This window comes from Chiloscyllium plagiosum, unplaced genomic scaffold, assembly GCF_037043375.1.
Source record: "Chiloscyllium plagiosum isolate Xiang-an unplaced genomic scaffold, Cpla_swu_hap1 HiC_scaffold_12, whole genome shotgun sequence".
Taxonomy (NCBI): domain Eukaryota; kingdom Metazoa; phylum Chordata; class Chondrichthyes; order Orectolobiformes; family Hemiscylliidae; genus Chiloscyllium; species Chiloscyllium plagiosum.
In genome coordinates, this window is record NW_028270150.1 from 106,990,096 (window position 1) to 107,005,366 (window position 15,271).

The following is a 15,271-nucleotide window of genomic DNA, read 5'->3' on the forward strand; positions in this document are numbered from 1 at the left end:
GTCCGTTACAATCAATGAGTATCAATAGCAGAGACCATCCCCTTTACTGTTATACAATGAATGTTCTTAACCTTATTCACTGGATTCATACAATAGATACTTTTCCCCTTGTTAGCTGACCTTGCATACTGAATGTTTCCAATATTGTTAAATGCCTGTACATAATGACTGCTTTTCCATCCTGTTAACCCATTAGCCTTTCCTCCAGCACCCCATTGTTAGCTGTAAGCTCTTATCTGATCTGAGTCATGCTCAGCTGAACCTTTTGTTTCACAAAACTTAGAACTTAACTCTTTTCCTGCCTGCTTATACCCTATACACATTCTCGCCATGTGAGAGTGTAGATGAGAGCTCTGCTTAGCATGGTCTTTAAATAGGCAGCATCTCCATCAGTGCAATGCTTGCTGAGTGTCAGCCTTGGTTATGTGCTCAACTCCCTGCTCTGAAGCATAAACCTGGTGCCTCCAGGTAAAAGTGCTTCCGACTGAGCCACGATGTGGAGGTGTCAGTGTTGGACTGGGGTGGACAAAGTTAAAAATCACAAAACACCAGGTTGCAAATAAACCTGTTTGACTATAGCCTGGTGTTGGGTGATTTTTAACTACTGAGCCAAGGCAGACACTTCACAGAGGAGACAAAGAGCAACTGGATTGGATTTATGTTGCATGTTTGCTCTTGTTGAAACATGTGGTGTTCAGTCAAAACTCTGCTTTCTGAACAAAACAAATGAACAGAAATCCACCACTGTCAGAGTTCCAGAGGCATGGAGAAATTTAGATTCAGCTTGAAAGACTGAAGCCTTCCCTGTTTGTATATGCCAGCTTAATTGTCTGAGACAGTTTCCTTTCTCCCTGATTCGTTTTGTTTTTGATTAGATTACTTAGAGTGTGGAAACAGGCCCTTCGACCCAACAAGTCCACACCGACCCTCCGAAGAGCAACCCACCCAGAGCCATTCCCCTACATTTACCCCTTCACCTAACACTACAGACAATTTAGCACAGCAATTAATCTAACCTGCACATTTTTGGACTGTGGGAAGAAACCGGAGCACCCGGAGGAAACCCACGTAGACACGGCGAGAATGTGCAAACTCCACACAGGCAGTTGCCTGAGGCGGGAATTGAATCCGGATCTCTGGCGCTGTGAGGCAGCAGTGCTAAGCACTGTGCCACCGTACCACCGTAACTTTTGTTACCAGAAGTATTTTGTTTGAAAACAGAAGGATGTCTAGTTAGGAAGAATTCAAGGTTTACTTTTCCTGTTCACTTGATTCCAGTCTTGTGAGGTCTCCTTGGCACCTTGTTACCATTGATAAAGTTTCCAATTGGAACTGAGCACACCATGACAGAACATAGTGTGCCCAACTTTTGCCAGTCCACTTGCATTTGAGAAGCCATGTATGGAGGTTCCCATCCTATTGGAAGGGATTCCCTGCAGTGTAAGCAGAAAAGCTAGACTGCATGGTGGCTCAGTGGTTAGCGCTGCTGCCCCTCAGTGCCATGGACCCTGGTTTGATTCCAGCCTTGGGTGACTACCTCTTTGGAGTTATCACATTCTCCTCATGTCTGAGTTTCTGCTGGATGCTCTGGTATCCTCCCACAGTCAAACAATATGGACTGGTCTTGCTACATTGCTCTGTCATGTCCAGGGATGAGCAAGCTCAGTGTAATAGCAATGATAAATGTGGGATAACGGGGATAGGATAGGGGTTCTGTGTCTGGGCCTGGATGTCGCCGGAGGGCCATTGCAGACTCGATTTGTTGAATGGCCTCCTTCCGAATTGTAGGGTTTCTATGATTCTATGCAGCTGAGACTGAAATGATTCGCCTAGAGGGATATACTCTCTGCATTAGTTCCATGGCTATGGCCCTTTTGGCCCTCAAATTGTCACCTGTTAAAATGCATGCCTCTCTGGATGCTTTCATTTTGAGGCACCCCCGTGGACCCTGACCTGCCTCAGCAGCAGCCAGCCTTCCCAATGAGGTTGAAGAACTGCTAGCCTTGCAAGTCTTTAATAGAGTTGTTAGCATGGTGGTGGTCAGTTAGAAGAATATATCAGGAAAGAGTTGAGTGGCTGGATAGACTGCCTGACATGGAGTCTTAAAGCCCTTGGGTGAGTTAGACCCCAAAATAACCTAAATTTCTCCCCACAGACTGGTATGTAGAGTCTTTGTGGATGAGTGTACAGGGGATTCTCTCTAATGTAGTTAACACAAACAAGCAACTCAGCCTTGCTGCTGGTTCGGCCGATGTTTTCTTGAACGGAGTGCCAGCATTATCCACCCTCTGAAAACCCTGTCAGCTTGTGTCTGCTTCAGTGGTTGTACACCCCTCCCCACAGAGGGAGAACATTTCCAGGTGAAACCAAGTGTTACCTCAGCTCAGACTAATGGGCCAAGTGGTGCTGTTTACATAAATCATTTCATTAGTCAGGGAAGCTGCCAGTTGTTTGTAACTTGTGACAGGGGAGGGGAGACGAGCAGCGCTTCAGTCTGTATCTCCCAGCTGCAGTGTGCGAGCCAGTGTTGACGCTGGGAAAAGCAGGATACGCAGACTGACTGCTGCCTGGAGCTCCCGTAGGAGTTCGAAAAGCAAGGTAAGTAAGTGCCTTTCCCATTCTCTTTGATATTTGTTTGTGAGGAAACTGGAATCCAAACCAGCTAGCTCCAGAGGAAGCAACTTTTCTTCGCCCGCCACTCCCCCATTCTCCCCCACTCCCCCAAACCTTGACTTTGAATTTGAAGGGAAATATTTGCATTTATGTCATGCCTTTCAATACCTCAGGACGTCTCATAGGCTTCACTGGTCTAAGTGCAGCCACTGTAGCAATGTTATGTAATGTTTGGAGTTTAATGTATAACCATTTCAACTTAATGCACACCACAAGCTGTTTACAAGGGCGAAGGTACAGGAGAAGCATTCAGCTCAATACTGCATAGATGTATACACAGGGCATGTATCACAATGTCTTGCTTTGCTAACAGCTTACCATTTTGCCAGCTGTGCTCATAGAGGGGATGCAGCTTACGATGTAATATTATGAGGCTTATTCTATACCCAAAATTTGGACTGGCAAAACTTAATTTCTGGCTTGCATTTGAGCTGAGAGAAAAAAAAAAGTTGTTTTGTCTAAATGTGTTGGCCTTAAATTTATTATCATGTTATCTTCACCTAAAAATCTACTTGTATTGCTTGTGAGGCAATGTATCAAAGTACAATGTGGAAGCAGATTTAATGATATCTTTATTGAGGGGAAACAAATAGCAGGGCCAGGAATAAGAGGATAGGAATGAAACTAATGAGATCATGTCTTTCAAAGAGCATGCAGTCGGCTGAATAGCTGCCTTCTCGATGGTGTGATTCTCTGTCACTGTCAAAAAGATGCAGCATTACAGGTTCGGGGGTGTGTGTGTGTGACCATTTAGCACACCAGGCAATGGGAATTGCTTAAAGTTGTAAATCAAATGAGCACATCTGAAATTCCAACTAGAAAGTCAAAGTTGTTGAGTACATATGCCAGCCTGTGTCTAAGAATTCCCAAGTGCTCCCAGGGTTTTGGCCACCTTCTGATTGAATCTCATTGATTGAGGGATAAATATTGGGAATAACATGCCTGTCTGGTTTCAAACTCGTGTCCACAGTAAGCTTGACTTAACGTACAATCTGAAAGATGGCACCTTTGATGCTGCAGCACTCCCTCATTGCTGCTCTGGAGTGTTAACTTGGACTTTTGCTCTCTCACAATCTGGAATCATATGAACCTGAGGAGAATATGTTACTAACTGAATGATGGCTCTGGGAATTATGTCTTTCTGTGTGTCTCTCTGTCTCTCTCTCTCCCCACCATTCCTCATGGTGGCAGGTTTGTTCAATGTAGTTAAGGACTGGGACAGTCCATTTGCACTGTTCTATGTTGGTTTCCACGATTTCCCTTTGGGCTGAAATTATTTTCAAATTTGAGTTTTGATTTGATTTATTATTGTTATATGTATCTTGATACAGTGAAATGTTTTGTTTTGCATGCAGTTCAGGCAGATCGTACTATACCAAGATCATAAGTTGACAGAAAAGAGCAAGGAATACAAAGTTATGTCTACAAAAAACGTGCACAAAAAGCAAAATCACGATTAGATTTGAAATTTGCGAGGTCCATTCAGAGGGGAAGAAGCTGTTTTTGAATCTGTAGTTATGGTGTGTTTAAGCTTTTGAACCTTCTGCATGATGGAAGAGATTGGAAGAAACCGTAGTCTCAAGATTGCATCAATCACTAACCCCTAGTCAGTGGGCCAAAAAAGAAGCATAATATTCTGCAGATCTGGGACACAAACTGCTGGAAACTGCCCAGTCAGTCAGTTAGGCAGTGTCTGTAATGAAAGGAAAATATGCTTGGACTGAAATGTCAACATTTCTCTTCCCTGTACAGGTGCCTGTATTTGTTTAATGTGTAAAGGCGTTATTGCAGTACAGTCTGTACATCTTCTAGTGTAGAGAATCACAAGTCAATATCTTCTTGTTTTTGGACTGAGTCTGAAAGTGGAAGAGTTTCCAGGGAAGAAAGCAGCCACCTGCGCAGGTGAGAAAGCTCACCAGAATAGATCATGAAGAAGGGCATCCCTCCTGCCCGGAGATGCAGGCCAATCAGAAACACGCATTTCCAGAACTTGTTAGCAGAAGCAGTGGCTGCTACCAGGACAACAGGCACTGGACTTCCAGGATGAAGGATTTTCCACTGGAAGGCTAAATGCTGCTTAGGGTGGAGTGGAGTCTGGAGGGGTTTTTCTGGGGATGGAGTGGTTCACGGAGCGAAGAGGGCATAGCATTTGGAAACTGTGGCAGATTGGCGGCACTCAGTGACCAACCCCATGTCCCAAACCCAAGCTCTTGATTCACACCCATCTGTGCCCAATGAAGGGTCCCACTTGCCCCTCATAAACGTGTCAGCTGACCACACTCGATCACCAGTCAAGTAGCTGGACTGTTTCTGGTCCCACTGGAGCTGAGGTAATTGCAGCCTTGGCAAGATGAAGCCTTTAACTGGTCATTCATTGAAATTGATAATGAGGCAGGCTGGCCAAGCTTGGGCCTAGTTGCCAGGAACTAAATTAGGGCAAAGTTGGGGTTCTAGGGCACCACTGTCTGTCAAATTAAATTCACTTCCTGGCTACAGGCCAGGAGACTGGTCCCAAAATCATTGTCTTTATTTTGCGTTCAGACTTCTCACTCGCAAGTTGGCTGTGCTTTTCATCTGTAAGTGACTTAATAAATCATAAGAAAATGATATGTACGATGAAGGCAGAACCCAGGTGTAGTGTAAAAGGTTAATGTTAAATAAGCTATATCATCAGTGATTGTAAGATTGGATGACAGCCCGAATAGCTGCGAGATGGGACCATCCTTGGGGAAGGTGGGCATGTACAAATGGGATGGTCTGCACCTGAGCTACATTGGGACTAACATCTTTGCAGTTAGGTTTGCTTGAGCTATTGGGAGGAGTTTAAACTAGTCAAAAAGTGTGGTGCTGGAAAAGCACAGCAGGTCAGGCAGCATCCAAGGAGCAGGAGATTCAACGTTTCAGGCATAAACCCTTCATCAGGAATGCACAAAACGTTGACTCTCGGATACTGCCTGACCTGCTGTGCTTTTCCAGTGCCACACTCTTCAACTTTGATCTCCAGCATCTGCAGTCCTCACTTTCTGTCAAGAGTTTAAACTAATCTGGCAGTGAGAATGGACACAGAATATCAATGAAATGTAGATAGCAAAGGATGTAAGTCAGAATGAGTTCAGCTATGTTGGATGTCAAGAGAGTAAGACAAGGCTGCTAGGAGTGTAATAATGCTTTAACACTAGGAGTGTAATAGGTCAGACTGATGAGTTAATGGCATGGATGAACACATGGAAGTATGATATTGTTGCCAACACAGAAACATGGTTGAGGGAAGGGCTAGACTGGCAACTTAACATTCTGGGGGTATAAGAGCAAGTTTTGGTGTTAGACAGAGTGTTGGTTAGGCCACAGCTGCAGTGCTGTGTGCTATTCTGGTCACCTCACTACAGGAAGGATGTGATAGCACTACAGGGAGTACAGAGGAGGTTCACCAGGGATGGAGAAATTGAGCTATAAGGAGAGACTAGATAAGCTTGGATTGTTTTCTCTACAGCAAAGAAGACTGAGGGGGGAATGCGGTTGAGGCTATGCAATCAACAAATCCTACAGCACAGAGACAGGCTCTTTAGCCCAAACTGGGGTCCATACCAACCAAAATGTCCATCGATGCTAACCCCATTTCCCTGCACTTGGCCCATATCCTTCTAATCCTTTCCTATCCAACTATTTGTCCAAATGCCCTTTGAATGTTGTTAATCTACCTGCCTCAACCACTTCCTCTGGCAGCTCATTCCATATGCCTACCACCCTTTGTGTAATAGAGTTGCCCCTCTATTATTCCCTTTTATTCTTTCCCTGCAGTAATGCAGAGACTTGAACAAACAGTTCTGCCAACCATCCAACCCAACCATCACTAAACGAAACAAATTAGAGGAAACCTTCAAGACCATCAATAATACCCTCACTGGCATAAAATTCACTAAAGAGGAGGAAAACAACAACAAACTGCCATTCCTAGATGTCACAGTAGAGCGAACAGCCAATAGGGAACTTCAAACCAGCGACTACAGGAAAACAACACATACAGACCAAATACTGAACTACAGAAGCAATCATCCCAACACCCACAAATGAAGCTGCACCAGAACATTATTTCAATGAGCCACCACAAACTGCAGCACAGAGGAACTACACAGAGCAGAGGAAAATCACCTATACATTGTATTCAAAAAGCACGAGTACCCAATGAATGCAGTCCGCAGATTTCTCAGCAACAAACCCAAACAAGCAGATAAAACGGGTCCAGAAACCCTAGCCACTCTCCCCTACATCAAAGACATCTCTAAAATGACTGCCAGATACTCAGACCCCTTGGTAGCCCACAAACCCACCAACACACTAAAATGGTAGCTAATGAACTTGAAGACCCGATACAGATAACAAGTAAAACTAATGTTATTTACAAAATACCGTGCAAGGACTACCAAACACTACATCAGACAAACAGGCAGAAAACTAGCCACCAGGATACATGAACATCAACTAGCCACAAAACGACATGGCCCTCTCTCACTAAAACGCCATCCCATTCTCCCAATTCCTTCGACTCCGCCGCATCTGCTCCCAGGAGGACCAGTTCCAAAAACGCACAACCCAGATGGCCTCCTACTTCAAGGACCGCAATTTCCCCCCCGACGTGGTCGACGATGCCCTCCACCGCATCTCTTCCACTTCCCGCTCCTCCGCCCTTGAACCCCGCCCCTCCAACCGCCACCAGGACAGAACCCCACTGGTCCTCACCTACCACCCCACCAATCTCCATGTACAGCGCATCATCCGCCGTCATTTCCGCCACCTCCAAACGGACACCACCACCAAGGATATATTTCCCTCCCCTCCCCTATCAGCATTCCGTAAAGACCACTCCCTCCGTGACTCCCTCGTCAGATCCACACCCCCCACCAACCCAACCTCCACTCCCGGCACCTTCCCCTGCAACCGCAGGAGGTGCAAGACTTGCGCCCACACCTCCCCCCTCACCTCCCTCCAAGGCCCCAAAGGAAACTTCCATATCCGCCACAGATTCACCTGCACCTCCACACACATCATCTATTGCATCCTCTGCACCCGATGTGGCCTCCTCTATATTGGGGAGACAGGCCGGCTACTTGCGGAGCGTTTCAGAGAACACCTCTGGGACACCCGGACCAACCAACCCAACCACCCTGTAGCTCAACATTTCAATTCCCCCTCCCACTCCACCAAGGATATGCAGGTCTTTGGACTCCTCCATCGTCAGACCACAACAAAATGACGGTTGGAGGAAGAACACCTCATCTTCCGGCTAGGAACCCTCCAACCACAAGGGATGAACTCGGATTTCACCAGTTTCCTCATTTCCCCTCCCCCCACCCTGTCTCAGTCAAATCCATCAAATTCAGCACCGCCTTCCTAACCTGAGATCTTCTTCCCGACCTCTCCGCCCCCACCCCAGTCTGACCTATCACCCTCACCTTGACCTCTTTCCACCTATCACATTTCCGACGCCCCTCCCCCAAGTCCCTCCTCCCTACCTTTTATCTTAGCCTGCTGGACAAACTTTCCCCATTCCTGAAGAAGGGCTTATGCCCGAAACATCGATTCTCCTGTCCCCTGGATGCTGCCTGACCTGCTGCGCTTTTCCAGCAACACATTTCCAGCTCTGATCTCCAGCATCTGCAGACCTCACTTTCTCCTCTCTCACTAGTATCCTTACATACAGATGAGGAAGGACAACACCACTTTGATTGGGACAAGACATCCATCCTAGGATAAGCCAAACAGAGACACGCACGGGAATTCCTAGAAGCATGGCATTCCAACTGGAACTCTATCAACAAACACCTCGAGTTAGACCCCATGTACTACCCCCCGAGAAAAGAATCGGAAATGATGTCACCACAGGAAATGAAGCCACCAACCCAAATAAACCCAAACGTAAATAGAAAGCAGGAAATATCAACCGTGCTTCGCCCAGAGGCCCACTGAAGATGTTACCTTGTAGGGTGATGAAATGTCTGGAAATGAACCTCCCAGCTCAGCGAGCAAACCAACATCCAGAACCTCAACCTGAGCTACAAATCTTCTCAAAACTCGCCTCTCTCACCTTAAACTGAAGCCCTTGATTCCACAACCCTGGAAAAAAGACAGTGCATTCACCCTATCCATGCCTCTCAATCTTATGCACTTCTAGAAGATTCCCCCCCCCCCAATCTCCTACGCTCTGAAGAAAGAAATCCTAACTTGTCCCAGCTCTCCTATAACTCAGACCATTGAGTCCTGGCAACAATCCTTGTAAATTTCTTCTGCACTCTTTCCATTTAATAACATCCTTCCTATAACAAGTTGACCAAAACTGAACACAATACTCCAAGTGCGAGCTCACCAATGTCCTGTAGAACTGCAACATAACTTCCCAACTTCTGTACTCTATACTGATGAAGGCCAGTGTACCAAAAGCCTTCTTCACTCCCTGTCTACCTGTGACTCCACTTCCAGAGAACTGTAAACCTGAACTCCAAGGTCCCTCTATTCCACTACACTCCTTAAGACCCTACTATTCATCATGAAACCTCTACCTTGATTTGATTTTCCAAAATGCGAGACTTCACACTAATCTATATTAATCTCTATTTGCCATTTCTCAGCCCACTTCCCTAGCTGATCAAGATCCTGTTGCAATTTCTGATAACCTTCCTCACTGTCTACCACCTATTTTAGTGTCTTCTGCAAACTTACTCATCACACCTTGTACATTCTCATCTAAGTCATTGATATCAATAACAAACAGCAATGGGCCCAGCATCGACCCCTGAGGAACTCCACTAGTCATAAGCCTCCAGTCTGACAAGCATCGTTCCACTATTACCCTCTGCTTCCTACCATCAAGCCAATTGCATATAAGATTATGAGGTGAATGGACAGGGTGAAGAGAGAGCAGTTGTTCCCCTTGTTGAGAGGTCAATCATAAGGGAACATAGTTGTAGCATAAGGGGCAGGAGAGTCAAAGATGATTTGAGAAAAAACCTTATCACTCAGTGTGTGTGGTGAGTATCTGGAATGCACTGCCAGAAACCTCACAACCTTTAAAAAACATTTGGGTGAGCACTTAAAATATCATAACATTCAAGTATATCCTTGTGGTGTGCCACAAGGATCAGTGTGGGGTCCCCTGCTTTTCGTCATTTATATAAATGATTTGGATGTGAACATAGGAGGTATAGTTAGTGCATTTGCAGATACCAACACAATTGAAGGCATAGTGGACAGCGAAGAAGGTTACCTCAGAGTACAATAGCATCTTGATCAGATGGGCCAATGGACTGAGGAGTCGCAGATGGAGTTTAATTTAGATAAATGCAAGGTGCTGCACTTTGGAAAAGCAAATCAGGGCAGGACTTAAACACTTAATGGTAAGGTCCTGGGGAGTGTTGCTGAACAAAGAGACCTTCGAGTGCAGGTTCATAGCTCCTTGAAAGTGGAGTCGCAGGTAGATAGGATAGTGAAGAAGGTGTTTGTTATCCTTTCCTTTATTAATTAGAGCAGTGAGTATAGAGGTTGGGAGGTCATGTTGTGGTTGTACAGGACATTGGTTAGGCCATTTTTGGAATATTGCGTGCAGTTCTGATCTCCTTCCTATTGGAAGGATGTTGTGAAACTTGAAAAGGTTTAGAAAAGATTTGCAAGGAATTTGCGAAGGTTGGAAGATTTGAGCTATAGGGAGAGGCTGAATAGGCTGGGGCCGTTTTACCTGGTACATCGGAGGCTGAGGGGTGACCTTTATCAATGTTTACAAATCATGAGGGGTATGGATAGGATAAATAGTCCAGGTCTTTTCCCTGGAGTGGGAGAGTCCAGAACTAGAGGGCATAGGTTGAGGGTGAGAGGGGAAAAATATAAAAGGGCAACTTTTTCACGCAGAGCGTGGTGAATGAGCTGCCAGAGGAAGTGGTGGAGGCTAGTACAATTACAACGTTTAAAAGGCATCTGGATGGGTATATGAAAACGAACGGGTTAGTGGGATATGGGCCAAGTGTTGGCAAATGGGACTAGATTAGGTTGGGAAATCTGGGCGGCATGGACGAGTTGGACCAAAGGGTCTATTTCCGTGCTGTACATCTCTATGGCTAAGTATGGGGACAAGTGCAAGAAATTGGGATTAGAGTGCCTTTAGTGGTAGTTATGTCAGTGCAGACTCAATGGGTCGAAGGGCCTTTTCTGCACTGTATAACTCTTATGGAAATTCATGGTTTTGTGCGGAAGTCTCATGTGAAGTGTTGTCCTGTATGTAGTGAGAAATACTCTTCAATAAATAGTTTTCCAACAGTCTAGCATCCTGGAGGCTCAATCAACTCCAATTCTAATTGAACTCCAGTTGACGATAAGAAACTCATATTCATGCACAGTTTAAAAAAACTCGTTGTGCTGCTGGTATCTTTTTTGTAGAATTTGTTTTGTTTCATTTGATATGCGAATATTGTGCCCTTCACACATTTCCAAACAGTTGTGAATTTGTTTTGGTGCCTCTGGTGTATGCCTGTCACTGTGAAACTATAATTCAACAAAGAAACTGCAAGCAGAGCTAATTCAGGTTTTGGAGGGCCAGTACCCATAAACAACTGCAGATTGGGGCCCGTACAGATAAAAGAAAGACAGTGGAATCATAGTGCTGTCATTTTGGTTAACAATCCTCTTAAACTGACCTAGGATCATAGGATCCTTACAGTGTGGAAACAGGCCCTTCTGCCCAACAAGTCCTTACTGACCCTCCGAAGAGTAACCCACCCAGACCCATTCCCCTACATTTAACCCCTGACTAATGCACCCGACCTACACACCGTTGAACACTATGGGCAATTTAGCGTGGCCAAATCACCTAACCTGTACATCTTTTGTGATTGTGGGAGGAAACCAGACCACCCGGAGGAAACCCACGCAGACACGGGGAGAATGTGCAAACTCCACACAGACAGTCACCCGAGGCGGGAGTCGAACTCTGGTCCCTGGCGCCATGCTGCCCTTACTGCCATCTTTATGAAATATAAGTGTTTCCAGCAGCTACTGTTTTCAAATAATAGGTCTGGCAGGGTTTGTGGAGAGTAAAGCAGAGAGAAGGCTCAGAAATCAACAAATCTTGCACTTGACAGTTTGGAAAAATGTCCACTACAATAACATCCAATACATCTTTCCCCCATATAGTGGTTCCTGAACGTCTGTAACCTTAAACTCCATTTCGATGTTCAAAGAATTAGTTACCTCCATTTTCCTGATACCCAATTAGCTGAGTATTACGTCATTGAAAGATTTAAAACTGCTGTCTTTGCTTTGCAGCCCCTCATTGCCCTGTACAGATCCCCATCCCCCATTTCCCTCTGCAGCCCCACTCCATCCCTAACCAGGTGACCCTTTTCGCACTCTGCAGCCCCTCTCTCCCTCCGTGTGCTTTTGACTACTCACCGCCATCGTCAGCCTCACTCTCTCATCCCCCTCCTTGAGACGCTCTTAAACCTAGCCCTGTTGAAATACTGTTTCACGCAGGTTTATTGTCTTTACTTTTGGACTGTCTGCATACCCCTCTTTATAATGCCCACAGTTTGGTTTGTTTTTTAAAACCGATTTCTCAACCTGTCTTGCCACCCTGTGTGATTTTAGTATACTTCGCCTCAGGTCTCTCAACTCCAGAAGACCCTTTTAATATTTTATTTATTAAATAACAACTATAGATGCTGGGAATCCAATGTAACAGGACCTGGACAGACTTGAACTGAAAAGTGACTAGGAACCTTCGCGCTGCATAAATGCCAGGCCACAATCATCTCCAGTTACATTGTAGTCATCGCCCCTTGGATGGTATTACCATTGTTGAATCCCCCATTATCAACATCCTGCGGGTTATCATTGACCAGAAACTTAACAGGACCTGCCATATCATACACTGGCTACAAGAGCAGGTTAGAAGCTAGGAATATTGTAGTAACTCAGCTCCTGACTCCCCAAATTCTGTACCCTCTCCAAGGCATAAGTCAAGAGTGTCATGGAATGCTCCTCACTTGTCTGGGTGACAAAAAGCCATGATGTGGAGGTGCCAGTGTTGGACAGGGGTGGACAAAGTTAAAAATCACACAACATCAGGTTACAGTCCAGCAGGTTTACGCGGACGTATTAGCTTTCAGAGCGCTGCTTCTTCATTAGGTAACTAGTCACCTGATGAAGGAGCAGCACTCTGAAAACTACTGCTTCCAAATAAACCTGTTGGACTGTAACCTGGTGTTGGGTGATTTTTAACTTTGACCACTCAAAGATTGGCACTAGCCAGGACAAAGCAGGTCTCTTGTTTGGTACCACATCCACAAGTATCCCTCTCCCTCCCCACCTTCCCAAATACTGACCCAGTAGCAGCGGTGTGTACTATCTGTAAGATGCACTACAAAAGTACACCATACATTCTTGGACAGCACCTTCCAAGCCCATGACCACTTCAATCTAGAAGGACAAAGGCAGTAGAAACATAGGAACACCACCCCCTAGAAGCTTCCCTGCAAGTCATTCATCATCCTGACTTGGAAATGTGGCACCGTTCCACCAGTGTCGCTTGGTCAAAATACTGGAATTTCCTACCTTTATGGCATTATGGGTGTACCTGAGGCAGATGGACTGTAGCAATTCAAACAAGCAGCTCACCACCACCTTTTCAAGGGCAACTGGGGACAGGAAATACAAGTGAATTTTTAAAAAAAGAAGTTATAAAAATACAGATTAAGAAGCGTGAGTATTGAGAAGAGACCACATAAATTAGATTCTGAACAAGATTGTGTTAATGTTGCTTTTCCCTCAGATAGACATTAAATGTCACAGAACAAGGGAATACTTCCAGTGTCTCAGACCATATTTATCCTTCAAACACCACCTACAAACGTGACCACATCATTAATTTTCAGTGCTGCTTGTGGGATCTTGTAATGCATGTGTCTTCCTCAATTAAAACAATGACTACACTTCCAGATTACATTAACCTGGTGTGAAGTGCTTTGCAATGTCCTGAGGGTGTGAACAATCTTCCTGTAAAAACAAGTTGTTATTCTGGTCTTATTGTGATGGTGCCAGCTCTCTCTGTAATGTTGCACAAGAATCTTTTGGCACGCTGTACTACGAGAGAGATCACTTTCGCTTAAGCTTTTAAAAACTTTTCACATCTTTCCATGGCTCTGCCACTCTCTATCTCTCATTCTTCTTGCCCCACAACACTGCAAACACTAGGTTCCTCTAGATCATTAGAATACCCAAGGTCAGAGGAAGAGAAGTAGGCTATTCAGCCCTTCAAGCCTGCTCTGCTATTCAGTACGATTATGGCTGATCTGACATTCCTCATGTCTACTTTCCTGTCCTTTCCTCTAACCTGTGATTCCACTGCTGATTGTATGTCTATCTATCTCAGCCTTACCTTACACAAGGACTCAGCCCTGTGGCAAGGAGTTCCAAATACTCTCAATTCTCAGAGAAGAAATTCCCCCACATCTTAATCTTAAATTGGTACCCTTTATTTCCGAGACTAAGCCTTCTGGTCCGAGAGGAAACATCCTCTCAGCATTAAGACATGTCTTGCCCCTTAAGAATTCTACCTGTTTCAATGAGCTCACCTCTCATTCGTCTAAACTCCAATGAGTACAGTCTTAACCTGTTTAACCTTTGCTCATAAGATAATCTCTCCATATCGGGCACATCCCAGTGAATCATCTCTGAGCTGCCTCCAATGATATAATATTGTTTCTTGAATTGGGTGGGGCGGGGTGCAAAATTGCTCACAGTCCTCCAAACGTGGTATCACCAGCACCTTGTATTGTTGCGATAAGACTACCCTACTCTTACATTCCAACTTCCTTGACATAAAATATTCAATTTACCTTCTGAATTACCTGCTGAACCTGTGAATTGGTTTTCTGTGTTTCATGCACAAGTACCCCAAGTCTCTTTGTGTTGCAGCTTTCGGCAGTTTTTTTCCCTTCCAAAATGAACAACTTTACATTTTTCTACATTGTTTTCCATTTGTCAATATTTTTGCCCATTGATGTAATTTTTCAGTATCTCTCTGTAAACTTTTTGTATCCCTCTAGCAATTTGCCATTCCACATATTTTTGTGTTAACTTTGTACACCCCAGTCCAACACCGGCAAAGGTTTTGTGATTTACACATGAAAGAAGTGAAACTATCACTGTATTCTAACTGATGAAAGGCTTAACAGACAATCAAGTTTTCAATGTATAATTTCAGTTACATCACACTGTAAATTTTTGCTCTAAATTCTGTGTGTTAGGATCGAGCCCTCCACTAGCACCAGATGGAGGAGCGAAAGCTAGTGTGCTTCCAATTAAACCTGTTGCACTATAACCTGGTGTTGTGTGATTTTTAACTTTGTACACCCCAGTCCAACACCGGCATCTCAAATCGGGACCACAACTGTTTACTATTTGTTTGAATGAGTGGAAGGAAACAAATGTACCAAAGCCATATTTGCAGACAAACTGCAAATATGGCTTTGGTACATTTGCTTCCTTCCACTCATTCAAACAAATAGTAAACAGTTGTGGTCCCGATTTGAGATGCCGGTGTTGGACTGGGGTGTAC

General features: G+C 44.8%; 1 protein-coding gene and 1 long non-coding RNA gene across 13 annotated transcripts in view; one reads left to right on the forward strand and one right to left on the reverse strand.

Moving 5' to 3' along the window:
* dgkh (diacylglycerol kinase, eta) overlaps window positions 1-15,271 on the forward strand; it is a 601,101-nt gene that overhangs the window by 305,822 nt on the left and 280,008 nt on the right. The window lies entirely within an intron of this gene.
* Window positions 1-15,271, reverse strand: part of LOC122551881 (uncharacterized) — a 421,034-nt gene that overhangs the window by 300,427 nt on the left and 105,336 nt on the right. For 5 of the 8 annotated variants that reach the window (XR_015758955.1, XR_015758954.1, XR_015758956.1 and 2 more), the window contains one exon: window positions 13,267-13,349. The exons of the other annotated variants lie outside the window; for them this stretch is intronic. This is a non-coding gene — a long non-coding RNA (uncharacterized LOC122551881). The remainder of the gene's footprint in view (window positions 1-13,266; window positions 13,350-15,271) is intronic. 8 annotated transcript variants of the gene reach the window in all.